General features: G+C 43.7%; 1 long non-coding RNA gene across 1 annotated transcript in view; it reads right to left on the bottom strand.

Moving 5' to 3' along the window:
- Positions 1 to 5,363: 5,363 nt before the first annotated feature.
- Positions 5,364 to 16,513, bottom strand: part of LOC130684970 (uncharacterized) — a 34,256-nt gene continuing 23,106 nt past the window's right edge. The window contains exon 3 of the long non-coding RNA XR_008999430.1: positions 5,364 to 7,029. This is a non-coding gene — a long non-coding RNA (uncharacterized LOC130684970). The remainder of the gene's footprint in view (positions 7,030 to 16,513) is intronic.

Raw genomic sequence — 16,513 nt, forward strand, 5'->3', positions numbered from 1 at the left:
GATGTTATATCAGGAAGCTTGCAGAGGAAGGAAAAATATGTGATGTGTTTATAGCTCCTCTGCAGCATGCAGTGTATCACAGTGTCTGGGACTAGAGCTCTGGGGTCAGCCCAGCTAGGCTGCCTACCTCTGCTCCCTTTGGCCGACAGACTGCAGGGCAAGCCAGTTCATCTCCGCACCTCTGTTTATTCATCTGCAAAATGGTGCTAATTGTCTACTGAATATTCACCAAGTAGGTATGGCATGTCGATTAAATGGTGAAATGTAAGCCCTCAGTACAGTGCCTGGCATATAATGAGAGATTAAAAAATGATAACCTTTGTCATTAGTTTTACAATGCCCTTTGGATCCCCTAAATTGGGAGGAGGGACAGTAAGAAATGATTTCCCTCCATTCTGGGCCTGGCTGCCTAACACTTAATATAAACAAATAAGAAAACAGATTGAAATAGAATGGCATCCCTCCCAGGACTGCAATCAAGCTATGGATTTGATCCACAGATTGTAGGCTATGCCTAGTCTTAGAATTGAGGCTTCTAGAACCAGTTGAGTCACGATTGGGATATCAGAATTCAATTTTCCATTCGTTACACAGGGAAGCAAAAAGAATGTGAAGGAAGGCTTGAGAGCCAGATTGGAGAAAGCTATGTGCTGGCCATGGGCTGGGCACAGCTGTCTCCCCCCTCCCAATCCCCCTTCCCCACCCACTACCCACTCCAGCTTCATGGACCGCTCAAGGTGAAGCTAGGGCAAGTTCCTCTCCATGGACGTGTGGTGCCTGCCCACTCCTAAGCACTAAGTCCTGGGGCTCAGCCAACATGTGGGCCGGGCATTGCACAACTCCAGAGGGCACCGCACTCTTTGCCACCTGTGGCAGCGTGGCTGCATGGGGTTGAGCAGCGTGACCCTACCGGGTGATCTTGATAAAATGAATTAGGTCTGTGTGAGTAATTTCAGTCAGATTCAAGGTAGAACCTATCACTGTGAGGACTACACAATGCTAGAAAGTATGCTAGAGAAAGGATCAATAAAAGAAAGGAATATGGATGCTGGTGGACGGGTATTTCATTGGGGAATGAAAAGGGACTTAAGAACAGAAAGAATATAAATGTCTCAATGACTTGGGAAATATATCTGGATTGTAATGATATGTTTGGAGTTTGTATATAGTTTTGAAAAGAAAGCAAAATAAATAAACATGTTTTCCAGTTGTAGGATTCTTTAAACCTAAAAAGTTCCTCCTCTATTTGGGATTCAGAAACGAGAGTCAGACAAGAGCAAAGAGAACCCAGCGCAACATTCCCGCTGTAACAGTGAACAACGGGGACAGGAAGCAGCTCGCCTGCCGCTGCACCATAAGGGGGTGGTGCCCTGTTCTCAAGACCCCATCTCCTGACCTCTAGCTCCGTGCCCTTCCTGACCCCGTGCCACCTCTCACCTGAGGATCAGGCTGAGTGAGACAGAACATGAAGCCGTGGGGAACCTCAAGCCTGTTTCGCAGGGGAGGTGATGTAACTCTCCCAGACCAGGCTGTCCTGACTTGCCTCGACCCAGGAAGTGGATGACCTAAGGAAATCCTCCCTGGCTGCTCCTGTGCTGGAGGGGAGGGAGGGAAAACCCAACCTTGGGCACCTGTGCTGCATCAACCTGGCCTTTCCTTCTTTTTTACCCACAGGGCTCAGTTTGACACATTATGTCCATGGGTTCTGTGACTCAGAGGCCATAAAACAGCCCCTGTGGACACTGGGAAGGAGAGCCAGTAACAGGTCATGGGTGGAGTCCAAGCACCGCCAACCCCTTCCTCTCCTGGACCCACTGACCTGGCCTCACTTCCAACGACGCATTCTCTCCCAGGCAGCCGGGCCTCCTGAAATGCAAACCCAGTCTTGGTGCTCCCCAGCCCAAAACTCCCAGCACGGCCCCTGGGGGCCTCCAGGGTAAACAGTAAGCTGTTCGTCATGCCCCTCAAGACCCATAGGACCCGGACCGTGCCCACTTCTCCAACTTCATCTCTGTGGACGAGCCCCCACCCCTTCACCTCCCTCGCTTTTCTGCTTTCAAATTCCTGCCCAACTTGCAAGCCTTACCTCCAGCGGGACGCCCTTTGTGAAGTCTCTCCCCTCTTCCTTGCCCTCTCCCCTCCCCTCCTCCCACCTCCAACCTGGGGGATTCCTAGTTCTTTCCTAGTCCCACCTGATGCATATAAGACATCCAGTTAACTTGGAGTTCCAGATAAACACATTTCAGTGCTTATCCCTCTAAAATTCCAAGTGAACTGGGAGTCCTGAATTTTTATTTGCTAAATCTGGCAACCCTGCCACTGGACCCTCTACAGACTTGAACCCCAGCCAGGGTCAGGACCAGCTTATATGAGGACAGCTTGTGTGAGCAGCTGGGGAAGGAGGGGGTATGTTTTAAGAAAAGGAACTTAAAAATAGAAGTACAAATTTTGAGACAAAAGTGAGTATTTATTTAGAAAGAGAAAAAAGAAATCACAGCAAATTATACATTTTTTAAAGCTGACAAGTACCACACTACAAAATACAGAAAGATAACTCAATGTTTTTATGAATTAACTCCCTGACATCCCTAACTCACTGCTTCTCCTTAGACAATGATTTTTAAATGTTATTTTCTATAAAGAGATTAAAAAGAGAAGTCTGTCTCCTGGTGTGGCTGTTCAAAATTGGGTTTTTGTTCTTGAACATACAGCACGTGCTACAGGTTTGTGCCCTACAAACACAGAAATTCTGATAAATCCTGCCTCACCAAATTCTTATCAGAAAAGAAAAAACTATGTGATTCACTTCTAATTGTATATATTACATTACTGAGCAAAGTATTCCATGCTGACTAGATTTTAATGAACACCAAATCTTTGGCTACTAATTTTACATGTCTGATGACTGGAAGAATTTTAACACACTTCCTTCTGTCTTCCTACATCTCAAACCCTGCTTTTCCTCCACTACCTACATACTTCCAGTAAGAGGAGTCAGCACGGTGGGTGGAAGGAGCCCTTCAGGGTGCCATCGTTACCCCAAGATGACTAGCAATATTTTAACCACACACAGATGTGATTATGAGCTACAGAAATAATCTCTCTAGAGGTCAAATGCACCCGCACATCAACCACTCCTTAGCCAGATTCCCCAGATAATGTGGCTTCATTAATGTCATCTGACTTGAGGGGAATTGTGACAGAGGGTAAGTCAGAGTGGAAAAGGACACTGATCTTCATTGATTAAGGCTCACAATATCTTACTCTTTTGCATTTTATAAGAACTTTTGACATGTAGACATGGTGCTCGGGCCCTTTCAGCGACTTGAAAAGAATCCATGCAAGCAAGGAGCCCAAAGCTTAATACCCCCTCCCCCGACCACAGACCTTAGGATAATGTATTGCACTAACTTGTATTTTCTAATTCATTTTTTATTTCTAATCAAAGACTTCCACTTTCATGATTTGACAAGACCCACATATGATGAAAAGTTGCAGTCTGTTGTCCTAGTCCTGCCTACCCCCATTCCTTCGCCCCGTAGGCAGCCGCTTTCAATATTAACTTCCTCTTCTGCTACTAAACCCGTAATTCTAAAGAACATGTAATTTATTGCTAATTCTTAACTCTTCATTTTAGAAATAATCTATCAGCTTTCTACAGTGGAAAATAAAGATAGAACTCTTGTATATGACCCCATACGAACATGCTCACTTCCCTCACCCATCCTGCCAATATAAACATAGCACAGTTGCACATCTTTGGAGGCAAAGCATCACACAAGTCCACCCATGCAGGAATGAGCCTCTGGGAGAAGGCAAACGCCTGCTCGCTGGTCCCTTGTCTCAACTAAGGGGGAACCAGACAGATGGTATGAGGTCCAAATGTTCCATGTGCCTTTCATTCCATTATCTTTCATTTCTCACGGTCACAGACTCAAAATTCATAGACCAGAGGAACTAGACCAATTGCACTAGCTAACAAGTACTGAGCACATTTATCAGCCTGGGCACAGTATTAAGCCCCTATAGGCACTGTCTTTCTTGATCTTCACACCCGCTCCATGAGACAGACACTATTTTCATGTCTATTGTTTCAGAGAAGAAAGCTGAAACTTCGAGCTGGCAAGTACCTTGCCCAAGGTGAATATCCAGGAGAAGGTGAATATCCAGCCTTCTCCTTTGCAGAAGAGGAAACAGCAGAAACTCGGGGAGAAGTGCCTGGTCCAAAGCCACACAGCTGAATAGCAGTGGACCACAGACCTGAACTCTGCATCCAGGGCTCTTTTCATTCACATGACTTTTGTCACCTCTTCTGACTTCAGACCTTCTTCCTATAGGGAAAAATAAAAGAAAATCTCTTCCCTCCAAGTAAAGGAAAAGCAGAAAAGCAAATGGTGTGGAGGATGGCTCAAGAGCACCCTTCCCAACCAGCAAATCCAGGCATGTCAGCAGAAACGGCAACTCTGTGGAAATCAGTGTGGATTTTCCAGTATTGGTAAAATGAACCATGTCACTTGATAAGAGCTTTTGTGCACTGGGAGCCAGGGAGTTCCTGGGGGGAGCTTCCTGGGGCCCTGGGGGGACGAGGAGCTTGGGCAGGAAGCATTGGCTTACTATGATGTAATTGCAGGCAGCAGGCAGCAGGACAAGGGCTAATGGATGTGAGATGCTTGAGGTGTGGCGGCAGGCCAGGCACAGGGGCGACTTCCCGCGTCCACGCTGCTTCCTGGAGGAGACCCTCAAAAGCAACACTGTCCCGTGGTAGCATCCCAACTCAGGATCCTGGCTATCTGAGAGCCAAAGGCTTTGCTTCGAGTTCTTTTCCTGGAGGATTTTCTCCCCTGGGTTGGCTAAACCTCCACCATATTCCACATATAGATTCCTTCAATCTGACAAGCTGGATGGAAGCCGGCTGTTGGCATCTCAGAGAGGTGACCTAGCATCTTCAGAGCAGGGCTCAAACTTAGAGCAAGATACATTTCCTGCAGGAATCCCTCTCTTGCTGCCCTCGCTGCATTTTTTTTCTGCCTGGTCTCCCCTCAGTACTTGCGGACTGACTTGGTACTTTGTTCATTTCCACTGAGAGTTGTTATTCTGCAATCTCTCTCCCATCAGGCTTGAAGCTGGGGGAGGACGGAGTCTGTGTCTCCCCATCAGAGAGAGTGCACCCCACCTGGCACCCACATGGCTCCTTCGTTAGCTGGAGAATCCAACTTCAAGTCCTTGCTCAGATATAAATGCCATCATGGCAGGGATCTTGTCTGTCTTGTTTATTACAGTACCTCCAAAATGTAACACTTAGCAGGCACTCCATAATGTCTGAGTGAATGAAGGCATGAATGACAGGGAATGGGTCCTCCAGGAAGGGTTGGAGGCAGGCAACCCTGGCTATTGGAGAGTTGAATTCTATGGGCCTTTTTCTTTCAGTATGTGCACCTACCTGTGTTGAGGATTAAATAAAATATGGTCCCGGAAGAAAAGAGTCTGAGCATAGTGTTTCAGAAATATTGAAGAATTATCAAATAGGAAGAAAGAAAAAAGTTGAACGTGGCCACCTGAACCAAAGTGAAATTAATCATTTTGCCTAATATTCTTGAAGCACATTTTAAGTGCCATCAGTAAAGATTTTCTTGTAGCACCATCAATGTTTAAACAGAAAAAGTTAATCATGCACTATAGACCTGAGACGTCAGATTCATTCCTTTGAGAAATTGGTGAAATATCTGGGATAATCTCCCAAAAAGTCCAGAGCACACTAGCTTTCCCTGTGATGTCCATCTGTGGACATTCAGGAGTCCATAAACACTACATTTAAAACCTTAAAAGACTTGGTTTTGGGTCTAATTTTGACATTCGCCGGCTGCACGACTTCTCTGTGCCTCAGTTTCCTCACCTGGAGAAATGAGGGTGGTGTTTCCTGCCCTGCCCTCTGACACCACACATCACATGCTGTCTCCGTGTGGAAGGGATGATGAGCACACAGGGAGGGGCGTTCATCCGGAAAGGAAGAGTTGCCTTTTTCTCTACCTGTTTACCTAAGAGCAGGTTACAGCGTGCTCTGTGATGGAGGTCACACACTCAGGGAAACGGATCTGAAGTCAGCAGAGAGCTGACCCCCTGGTCTTCCTGTTGAGTTTGCTCAGTTGTCCTGCCTGCCAAAGGGTCCTCCCAGCGCTGGGGGCTTGAATCATTTCTCCCTTCGGAAGAACCAGGGGCAAATCATTTCTGGCTCCCATAGATCTACAGCCCCACCGTGACCGGCAAAGCTAAATGATGCTGACTTACGGAATGAGACCCGGACTTCAGGTGATTAACTGTCCCAGGGTGCTGGGACTGAGGGGGTTCCTGGAACACAGAACTCCTGGTCCTAAAGATGGAAAAATCCTGGGCAAACTGAGACAAGAAGGTCACCTTAAGTTGAATTGTGAAAGAAGAGCTGGATCTGAGTTCTGGCCCTGCCACGTACTAGCTGTGTGGCCTTGGGCACATCCCATAGGGCTAGCTTCAATCACCTCAGTCTGCTCATCTATAACATGGACAAGTGAAGGTGAGCCACTATGACACATAGGATAGCTCCTAGCTAAAGGGGGAAACTCCATTTTTCCACTGAGGGAAGCACCAGGGGACAACGTCTTACCTCTTACCATGCCCGTGATCATTTCATTTAATGGAGCCACAAGATTCAAAGCTCAAAATGCCCTTCCCTCTGAACACGTGGAGGTCCAGTGAGAGCTCAAACCTCTCAGTCAGACTCTTCTTAAGATATGAAAGACAGGAATCTCATCTGCAGGGCTCCATGCTTTGAGAGTTCCCTTTGCAGGAAGCAGCCTGTGAGACTCTGAGGGGCCTGGAGGTTGGAGAAGGCCGAGGGGAAGGAGAGCAGAAACACAGACCATCCCCTGCATGACTTACCAGTCCTTGGCCTTCAGTTACATCTCCTGCCTTCCAGACAATGCATAGCATTATGTTGTTAAATCATTTTCTCTTTTTTAACCATTGGAAAGTAATCCTTGTTTTGCTCTGGAAAAACTGTGGAGATTACAGAAAAAAAGAAGGAAAGAAAAATGCCCTTCATAGTCATTCTATCTGGGAATAACCTTGGTGTCTTTTTGGGGTCACCTAGAGACTGTTTAGAGGGTACATATAGTGAACTGTAGCTCTAGACTCTAACTCCTGCAAGGCCCTAACCCAAGCCCATCTCAGTCTCTCATACATTCATTCAACAAACACTCACTGAGCCCATGCGATGGGCTGGGCACTGCACTAGGTTCTGGGGATATACAGTCATGGAAAACACAAACAGTCCCTGGCCCCCACAGACCTCAGAGTAGCCAGGGAAACAGGCCACCAATCTTTGTCATCCCATCACTGTCACCATTCAAGAACTGGCCTCTGTGCTAAACACTTCCAACATACTATTTTATGTCATCTTTACAACCCTTTGAGGAGGTACTGTTTTCAGCCACATTACAGATTAAGGGAACTTAGGTTTAAAAAAAAAACATAAATACCTGGACAAGGCCACAGAGCTAGTAAGGAAGGAGCTGGGGTCTGGACCCACAGAGTCCGACTGTAGAATAGGAGAAGCGTTGTGACAGTGGTGCCCTGAACAGGAAAAGTCTTACAGGAGGACCCAACCTGGTCCACAGGGCAAAGAAGGCCTCCCCCGGGAAGTGAGTTTCAGTGGAAAAAACCTGCATTCCATTCTTCCCTCTGGATCATCCTCTAGACTCTAATGTCCTCCCCTGGGATTCTGGCCCTATCTTTGCTCCTAGCTGTGGCTCTTCAAGGGCCAACATCTATCATCCCTGCATGTCTTGCTTTTCAGTCCTTCTATCTTGGGGTGTGTGGGTAAAATTGTAATATTTCCAGAATATCTCACCTGCCTTTAGTGCATCAGCATATCAACAGGCCTTCAAGGGTGGAGAGAAGAATGGCTTTAGTGCATTGCATATCAATAGGTGTTCCTCAGGGGTGGAGAAAGTTCATCGCCATATCATTGGGTAATTACCTGGGCAACGGAGGGCTTATCTGAATCTGAGAGGTGAGGGGGGTGCTGGTTTTGCTTCTGGCAGAGCAGGAAAGAGAGACAGCCCTGGACTGCATTTTTGTGAGCAATAAATGGATTTTAAACTTTATTTCTCCCTTTGACTGATTTCGGTTTTAGAGGTATTTTGCCCTGGGATTTTTCTCTCCCTGAACTACAGTGTTTCCCCATTAGCCTTCCTCCATTCCCCGCTGCACTCAAGCCTTTTACCCAGGACCCTGCCCTGTTCCCTTCTCTCAGGGTCATCTTGGAAATTCCCCATTCTCGGTCACTCAAAAATTTTTCAAGCTTAGCCCGGAACCCCAGTTTTCCCAGCACCAAATATTAATCATAGTTTGGGCTAAAACTGCCACACTCAAGTTCCCCAAATTCCAGGCAGGGTGGGGCAGGGATGTAATGAGGAGAAATCTGGGACTTTTTAGCTTCTGGCTACCCACAGAGAGGCAGGGCAAGAGCAAGACTTGAGGAAACTTGAAAAAGCACTTCCTCCAAATTAAGGTGCAGACCAAGCCTCCTCTCCAGATGTAATTAGCTTTCATTCTAGTGTGTGTGATTTCCCTCCACCCACCCCCCAAGATGACCCCAGGTTCAAAGGGCAAAAGGAAGGTGGCTACTGATCCCAGGGTGGCAGATACCAGAGAAGTCTGTTACTGACTTGCTTCTGCCCCTCCTTGGCTCTGCCGGACCTGGGGAAGCTCAGAAACACCTGGCAGGTGGTAGGCAACCCCTGTATCCACCTGTTGCACTGGAAGCCAGTAGGAGAGAGATGACGGTGCGGGAGTAGGATCTAAGCTTTGCCAAGAGAAAGACACACCCAGACTCTCTTAGTCTGGAACATACTTCCTCCTGCAGAGGATTCCTTTTTCGGGAATCCTGAACTCAGGGAACTCCCAGGGCTTGAGGAGGAGGTGGAGCATCTGGGAGGGTGCCTAGGTTGTTCAAGGTCCTGTTCTGGGGAAAAGCCTAATGGAAGAACAAAAAGAAACTTTTCACAAGGACAACTCTACCTCTGAAAGCTGCAGAAGTCACCGTCGTAGTAGCAGTTGTAAGAGCAGCAACCACCCTCACATAGCGCTCACTCTGCGTGAGACATGCTCTGGGATGTCTTACATACTTGAACTCATTTCAACTTTGATCCAGGAGAGAAGCTTTACTGAGGCCCTTGGTAGGTGCTGGGTCCTGCTGCTGATCCTGTAACTTGATAGCACCATGTTAATTTACAAAATCATTCATTGATTCAACATACTAAGCATCTACTATACCCCACATCCTGGGAATACAAAAATACAACAGTTTCTTCCCTTAAAGAGCTAAGTGGGAGGGACAGGGAAATGAAAAGGACAATACATTACAGGAGGATACGTGCTTTGAAGAAGGGAAACGCACGTGCTGTGAGATCCCAGTGAAGAGGTACCTAATGCAAACTGAATGCAAACTGAAGTATGAATGGAGAGTATCAGAGGAGGCTTCCAGGAGGAGGTGGTGCTTTGACTGAGTCTTCAAGAATGCATAGGAGTCAATTTAGGAAAGGGGAAAGAGAGGCATGCTAGATACAGGCCTTGAGATTGCTGAGGATGGCAAGTCCTGGGAAACGCATGTTGGTCAACAACACGGGCCGAGTTTGGAAGTGGGTTGGGGAGGAAGGTGGCAGGAAGACATGATGCGAAATCACAAGATCCTCAGAGTTTACACTTAATGAGCTTGTGTCAGAGGAACCTCAGTATGTCAGTACACAGCACCCAGCTGTCCTTCAAGCCACCCAAGCTAGTGCCACATGGAATAAATGCAAAATGTTCTCACCAAGCCATGACCAAATTTCACATTCATGAGCAAATAAATGATTATTATTGTTTGAAGCCCGTGTTTTGAGATGGTTTATTTTGTGGCAACAGATAATCAAAACAAGCACTTTAAAGATGGGGGAAGCCAAGGAAGAGGAGGGTTAAACGGAAAGCGACAAGCATCAACACTGGGTGCCAACATCGGGATTCTCCCAGGCCCCAGGTTTGGCTAGAAACACACAATGTTTGGCTGACATCTGGAAGCTAGTTATATCAGCTAATTAATATCAGCATATGATTCTAGATGGTTCTAAAGGGCTTTTAGGCTCTAACTACAGACATATCCCTACAATCTTGATATAAGGACAGGAATGGGATAGGATGCCAGCAGCCTGAAGAGTACAGACTGGTAAACCGACGTCAAGGGAGGTTTCTGATAGCTGCCGTGGGCCTCTGTCCTGTGCCATGACCTCCTGATTTTTATCCATCCCTTGGATAAAGTCTAAGAAGCCATGCTTATCAAAGCTGCTAAAGACATGAAGCTTGGGAGACTAGTGGGCACATGGAGTAAAGAATGAGAACCCTAAAATATTCTCACAATCAGAGGCAACACACTTAATCCAACAAGATAAACTTTTTCTTTGGAACAGCGACTTTTTTTTTTGTTTTTGGTATCATTAATGTACAATTACATGAGCAACATTATAGTTACTAGACTCCTCCCATCATCAAGTCCCCACCCCATACCCCATTACAGTCGCTGTCCATCAGCATAGAAAGATGTTATAGAATCCCTGTCTTCTCTGTGTTGTACTGCCTTCCCCGTGCCCCCAACCACAGCTACGTTATATTCACTAATCATAATGCCCCTTTTCCCCCACTTATCCCTCCCTTCCCACCCGTCCTCCCCAGTCCCTTTCCCTTTGGTACCTGTTAGTCCATTCTTGGGTTCTGTGAGTCTGCTGCTGTTTCGTTCCTTCAGTTTTTTCTTTGTTCTTATACTCCACAGATGAGTGAAATCATTTGATACTTGTCTTTCTCCACCTGGCTTATTTCACTGAGCATAATACCCTCTAGCTCCATCCATGTTGTTGCAAATGGTAGGATTTGTTTTCTTCTTATGGCTGAATAATATTCCATTGTGTATATGAACCACATCTTCTTTATCCATTCATCTACTGATGGACACTTAGGTTGCTTCCATTTCTTGGCTACTGTAAATAGTACAGCTATAAACATAGGGGTGCGTATGTCTTTTTCAAACTGGGCTCCTGCATTCTTAGGGCAAATTCCTAGGAGTGGAATTCCTGGGTCAAATGGTATTTCTATTTTGAGTTTTTTGAGGAACCTCCATACTGCTTTCCATAATGGTTGTACTATTTTACATTCCAACCAGCAGTGTAGGAGGATTCCCTCAACAAGGTAAACTTTAGGAGGGATAAATATCAGACTCCATGGTTGAATCTAAAAAGAAAATCTTCACAAGTTATGGAATGAAAAAGTTGTATCTTAGCCACAAAATACATGAGAAGCAAGTAAGCATTTAAGCTTTGGGCTTAGATAGATGTAGGCTTACATTTTAGCTACCACCACTTAGTGACTGAGTCTGGAGAAAATATTTATTTATTTATAAATTTTTTTAAAATAGACTTGATACACAATACTACATTGTTTTCAAGTGTGCAACATAGTAATTCGACAATTATGTGTATTACTAAATGCTCACCACAATAAGTGTAGTTACCATCTGTCAACATAACAAAAATATTACAATATCATTGACTAAGTTCCCTATGCTGTACTTTCATCCCTGTGACTAATTTATTTTATAATTGAAATTTCTATCTCTTTATCCCCTTCACTAATTTCACCCATTCCCTCCACCTTCCTCCCCTGTGGCAACTACCAGTCTGTTCTCTGTGTTTCTGGGTCTATTTCTGTTTTGTTTGGTTGGGGTTTTTTTTCAGATTCTACATATGAGAAGTCATAATATTTGTCTTTCTCTATCTGAATTATTTCACTTAGGATAATACCCCTAGGCCCATGATGCTGTCACAAATGGCAAGATTTCATTCTTTTTATGGCTGAGTAATATTCCATGGTACATATGTACCATGTCTTCTTTGCCCATTCATGTATTGCTGGGCACTTAGATTGCTTCCATATCTTGACTATTGTAAATAATGCTGCATAAACATAGGAGTGTTTATATCTTTTCCAGACTAAATTCCCAGAGTGAGATTACTGGGTCATATGGTATTTTTATTTTTAGTTTTTTGGGAAACCTCCATACTGCTTCCTATAGTGGCTGTACCAATCTGCCTTCCCACCAGCACTGCACGAGGATTGCCTTTTCTCCACATTCTTGCCAACACTTGTTTCGTCTAATCTTGATACTAGCCATTTTGACTGATATTAGACAATCAAATCAACTGATGGTGGTTTTGATTTGCATTTCCCAGATGACTCTTGATGTTGAGCACCTATTCATGCATCTGTTGGCCATGTGTATGTCTTCTTTTTTTTTTTTTGTAGATAATTATTTTTTATTGAAGGGTAGTTGACACACAGTATTACATTACATTAGTTTCAGGTGTACAACATAGTGATTCAACATTTATATACATGACAATTCTAGGTACCAGCTATCACCATACCAAGCTGTTACAATATCTTGACTATATTCATTACATCCCAGTTACTTATTTATTTTACCATTGGAAGTGTGTACTTTTTTTTTGTTTGTTTGTTTGTGAGGGCATCTCTCATATTTATTGATCAAATGGTTGTTAACGACAATAAAATTCTGTATAGGGGAGTCAATGCTCAATGCACAATCATTAATCCACCCCAAGCCTAATTTTCGTCAGTCTCCAATCTTCTGAGGCATAACAAACAAGTTCTTACATGGAGAACAAATTCTTACATAATGAATAAGTTACATAGTGAACAGTACAAGGGCAGTCATCACAGAAACTTTCAGTTTTGCTCATGCATTATGAACTCTAAACAGTCAGTTCAAATATGAATACTCATTTGATTTTTATACTTGATTTATGTGTGGATACCACATTTCTCTCTTTATTATTATTATTTTTAATAAAATGCTGAAGTGGTAGGTAGATACAAGATAAAGGTAGAAAACATAGTTTAGTGTTGTAAGAGAGCAAATGTAGATGATCAGGTGTGTGCCTGTAGACTATGTGTTAATCCAAGCTAGACAAGGGCAATAAAACATCCACGTATGCAGAAGATTTCTCTCAGAACAGGGGGGGTGAGGTTCTAAGCCTCACCTCTGTTGATCCCCAATTTCTCACCTGATGACCCCCCTGTGACTGTGCCTGTCTTAGGTTGTTCCTCCCTTGAGGAATCTTACCCGTCTCTGGCTAACCAGTCATCTTCCAGGGCCATACAGGGAAATGTAAAGTTGGTAAGTGAGAGAGAAGCCTTATTGTTTGAAATGGTTAGCTTTTTATTTCTTTGCATATTTATGCCCTGTAGCTTCTATGCCCAGCATTCGTCTTGAGGTATCTTTACCACTTGGAAGAATTATGATACTCGGTAAATTTGATATGAGGCACGAATTCTATTTAAGGGTTGTAATTAGGAAGGAAGAAGAAAAGCTATAGAAGTAGCAGGTGGCATAAAACATGGGAAGATTGATTATTTCTTTGACATATCTTCTTGTAGAGTAACTTCAGCACGTATAGGTTTTAAGCTACTACTTAAATTACACACACACATTAACATAATAGGAGTATAGCTACATAACCAAAGCATACCTGTAATTACCAGCCATCTCCAGTGAAACCAAGAAAACCAGTTAGGCACCTTAGGCATTTGTGAAAACTTATCTATGATATGGTGGATATTGTCCAACTGAACTTGAACAGTCTGAGAGAAATCAGACAAATTAAAACAACCCATTCCTGGGGAATGTTCACATCCCTTATGTTCTTTTAACAGTAAATAGTCTGTAGTTGTAAGATTTTGGAGCGCTACAATTTGTACTTCTCCTAATTCTTGATTGAGTTCCAACAGTATAGATCCAGTCAAATTTGTTGTTTTACTGTATGCACAGGCCAGCTTAGATATCTCCTTCCTCATTCCCATGGCAAGTCCAGGAGCTGGTGGGATGAGTGCATCTACAGCTGTAGCAGTGCGTGGATCTTTGTTGGGGTTTTTTGATGATCATCTTCTGGCATGAGTCTTCCAGAGAGTGCTGATGTTGGAAGTTCTTTTTCATATCGTATCTTAGTTCATTTTCGGGGTAGCCCAATTAGGCTTTGATCCTCTGTATAAACACAAACAGACCCTTTGCCTACACTTTTATATGCCCTTTACACTCTTGTGTAGAACTCATTGGAAGTTACCACACAGGAACTGCCCTTTTTTTTTTTGTATCACTAATCTACACTTACATGACGAATATTATGTTTACTAGGCTCTCCCCTATACCAGGTCCCCCCTATAAACCCCTTTACAGTCACTGTCCATCAGCATAGCAAAATGTTGTAGAATCACTACTTGCCTTCTCTGTGTTGTACAGCCCTCCCTTTTCTCCTACCCCCCCATGCATGCTAATCTTAATACCCCCCTACTTCTCCCCCCCCTTATCCCTCCCTACCCACCCATCCTCCCCAGTCCCTTTCCCTTTGGTACCTGTTAGTCCATTCTTGAGTTCTGTGATTCTGCTGCTGTTTTGTTCCTTCAGTTTTTCCTTTGTTCTTATATTCCACAGATAAGTGAAATCATTTGGTATTTCTCTTTCTCTGCTTGGCTTGTTTCACTGAGCATAATACCCTCCAGCTCCATCCATGTTGCTGCAAATGATTGGATTTGCCCTTTTCTTATGGCTGAGTAGTATTCCATTGTGTATATGTACCACATCTTCTTTATCCATTCATCTGTCGATGGACATTTAGGTTGCTTCCAATTCTTGGCTATTGTAAATAGTGCTGCGATAAACATAGGGGTGCACTGATCTTTCTCATACTTGATTGCTGCATTCTTAGGGTAAATTCCTAGGAGTGCAATTCCTGGGTCAAATGGTAGGTCTGTTTTAAGCATTTTGATGTACCTCCATACTGCTTTCCACAATGGTTGAACTAACTTACATTCCCACCAGCAGTGTAGGAGGGTTCCCCTTTCTCCACAGCCTTGACAACATTTGTTGTTGTTTGTCTTTTGGATGGCAGCCATCCTTACTGGTGTGAGGTGATACCTCATTGTAGTTTTAATTTGCATTTCTCTGATAATTAGCAATGTGGAGCATCTTTTCATGTGTCTGTTGGCCATCTGTATTTCTTTTTTGGAGAACTGTCTGTTCAGTTCCTCTGCCCATTTTTTAATTGGGTTATTTGTTTTTTGCTTGTTGAGGCGTGTGAGCTCTTTATATATTCTGGACGTCAAGCCTTTATCGGATGTGTCATTTTCAAATATATTCTCCCATACTGTAGGGTTCCTTTTGGTTCTATTGATGGTGTCTTTTGCTGTACAGAAGCTTTTCAGCTTAATATAGCCCCACTTATTCATTTTTGCTGTTGTTTTCCTTGCCCGGGGAGATATGTTCAAGAAGAGGTCACTCATGTTTATGTCTAAGAGGTTTTTGCCTATGTTTTCTTCCAAGAGTTTAATGTTTCATGACTTACATTCAGGTCTTTGATCCATTTTGAGTTTACTTTTGTATATGGGGTTAGACAATGGTCCAGTTTCATTCTCTTACATGTAGCTGTCCAGTTTTGCCAGCACCACCTGTTGAAGAGACTGTCATTTCGCCATTGTATGTCCATGGCTCCTTTATCAAATATTAATTGACCATATATGTCTGGGTTAATGTCTGGATTCTCTAGTCTGTTCCATTGGTCTGTGGCTCTGCTCTTGTGCCAGTACCAAACTGTCTCGATTACTATGGCTTTATAGTAGAGCTTGAAGTTGGGGAGTGAGATCCCCCCTACTTTATTCTTCTTTCTCAGGATTGCTTTGGCTATTCGGGGTCTTTGGTGTTTCCATATGAATTTTTGAATTATTTGTTCCAGTTCATTGAAGAATGTTGCTGGTAGTTTCATAGGGATTGCATCAAATCTGTATATTGCTTTGGGCAGGATGGCCATTTTGACGATATTAATTCTTCCTAGCCACGAGCATGGGATGAGTTTCCATCTGTTAGTGTCCCCTTTAATTTCTCTTAAGAGTGACTTGTAGTTTTCAGAGTATAAGTCTTTCACTTCTTTGGTTAGGTTTATTCCTAGGTATTTTATTTTTTTGATGCAATTGTGAATGGAGTTGTTTTCCTGATTTCTCTTTCTGTTGGTTCATTGTTAGTGTATAGGAAAGCCACAGATTTCTGTGTGTTGATTTTGTATCCTGCAACTTTGCTGTATTCCGATATCAGTTCTAGTAGTTTTGGGGTGGAGTCTTTAGGGTTTTTTATGTACAGTATCATGTCATCTGCAAATAGTGACAGTTTAACTTCTTCTTTACCAATCTGGATTCCTTCTATTTCTTTGTTTTGTCTGATTGCCATGGCTAGGACCTCCAGTACTATGTTAAATAACAGTGGAGAGAGTGGGCATCCCTGTCTAGTTCACGATCTCAGAGGAAATGCTTTCAGCTTCTCGCTGTTCAATATAATGTTGGCTGTGGGTTTTTCATAGATGGCCTTTATTATGTTGAGGTACTTGCC

Source organism: Manis pentadactyla, chromosome 9, assembly GCF_030020395.1.
Source record: "Manis pentadactyla isolate mManPen7 chromosome 9, mManPen7.hap1, whole genome shotgun sequence".
Taxonomy (NCBI): Eukaryota; Metazoa; Chordata; class Mammalia; order Pholidota; family Manidae; genus Manis; species Manis pentadactyla.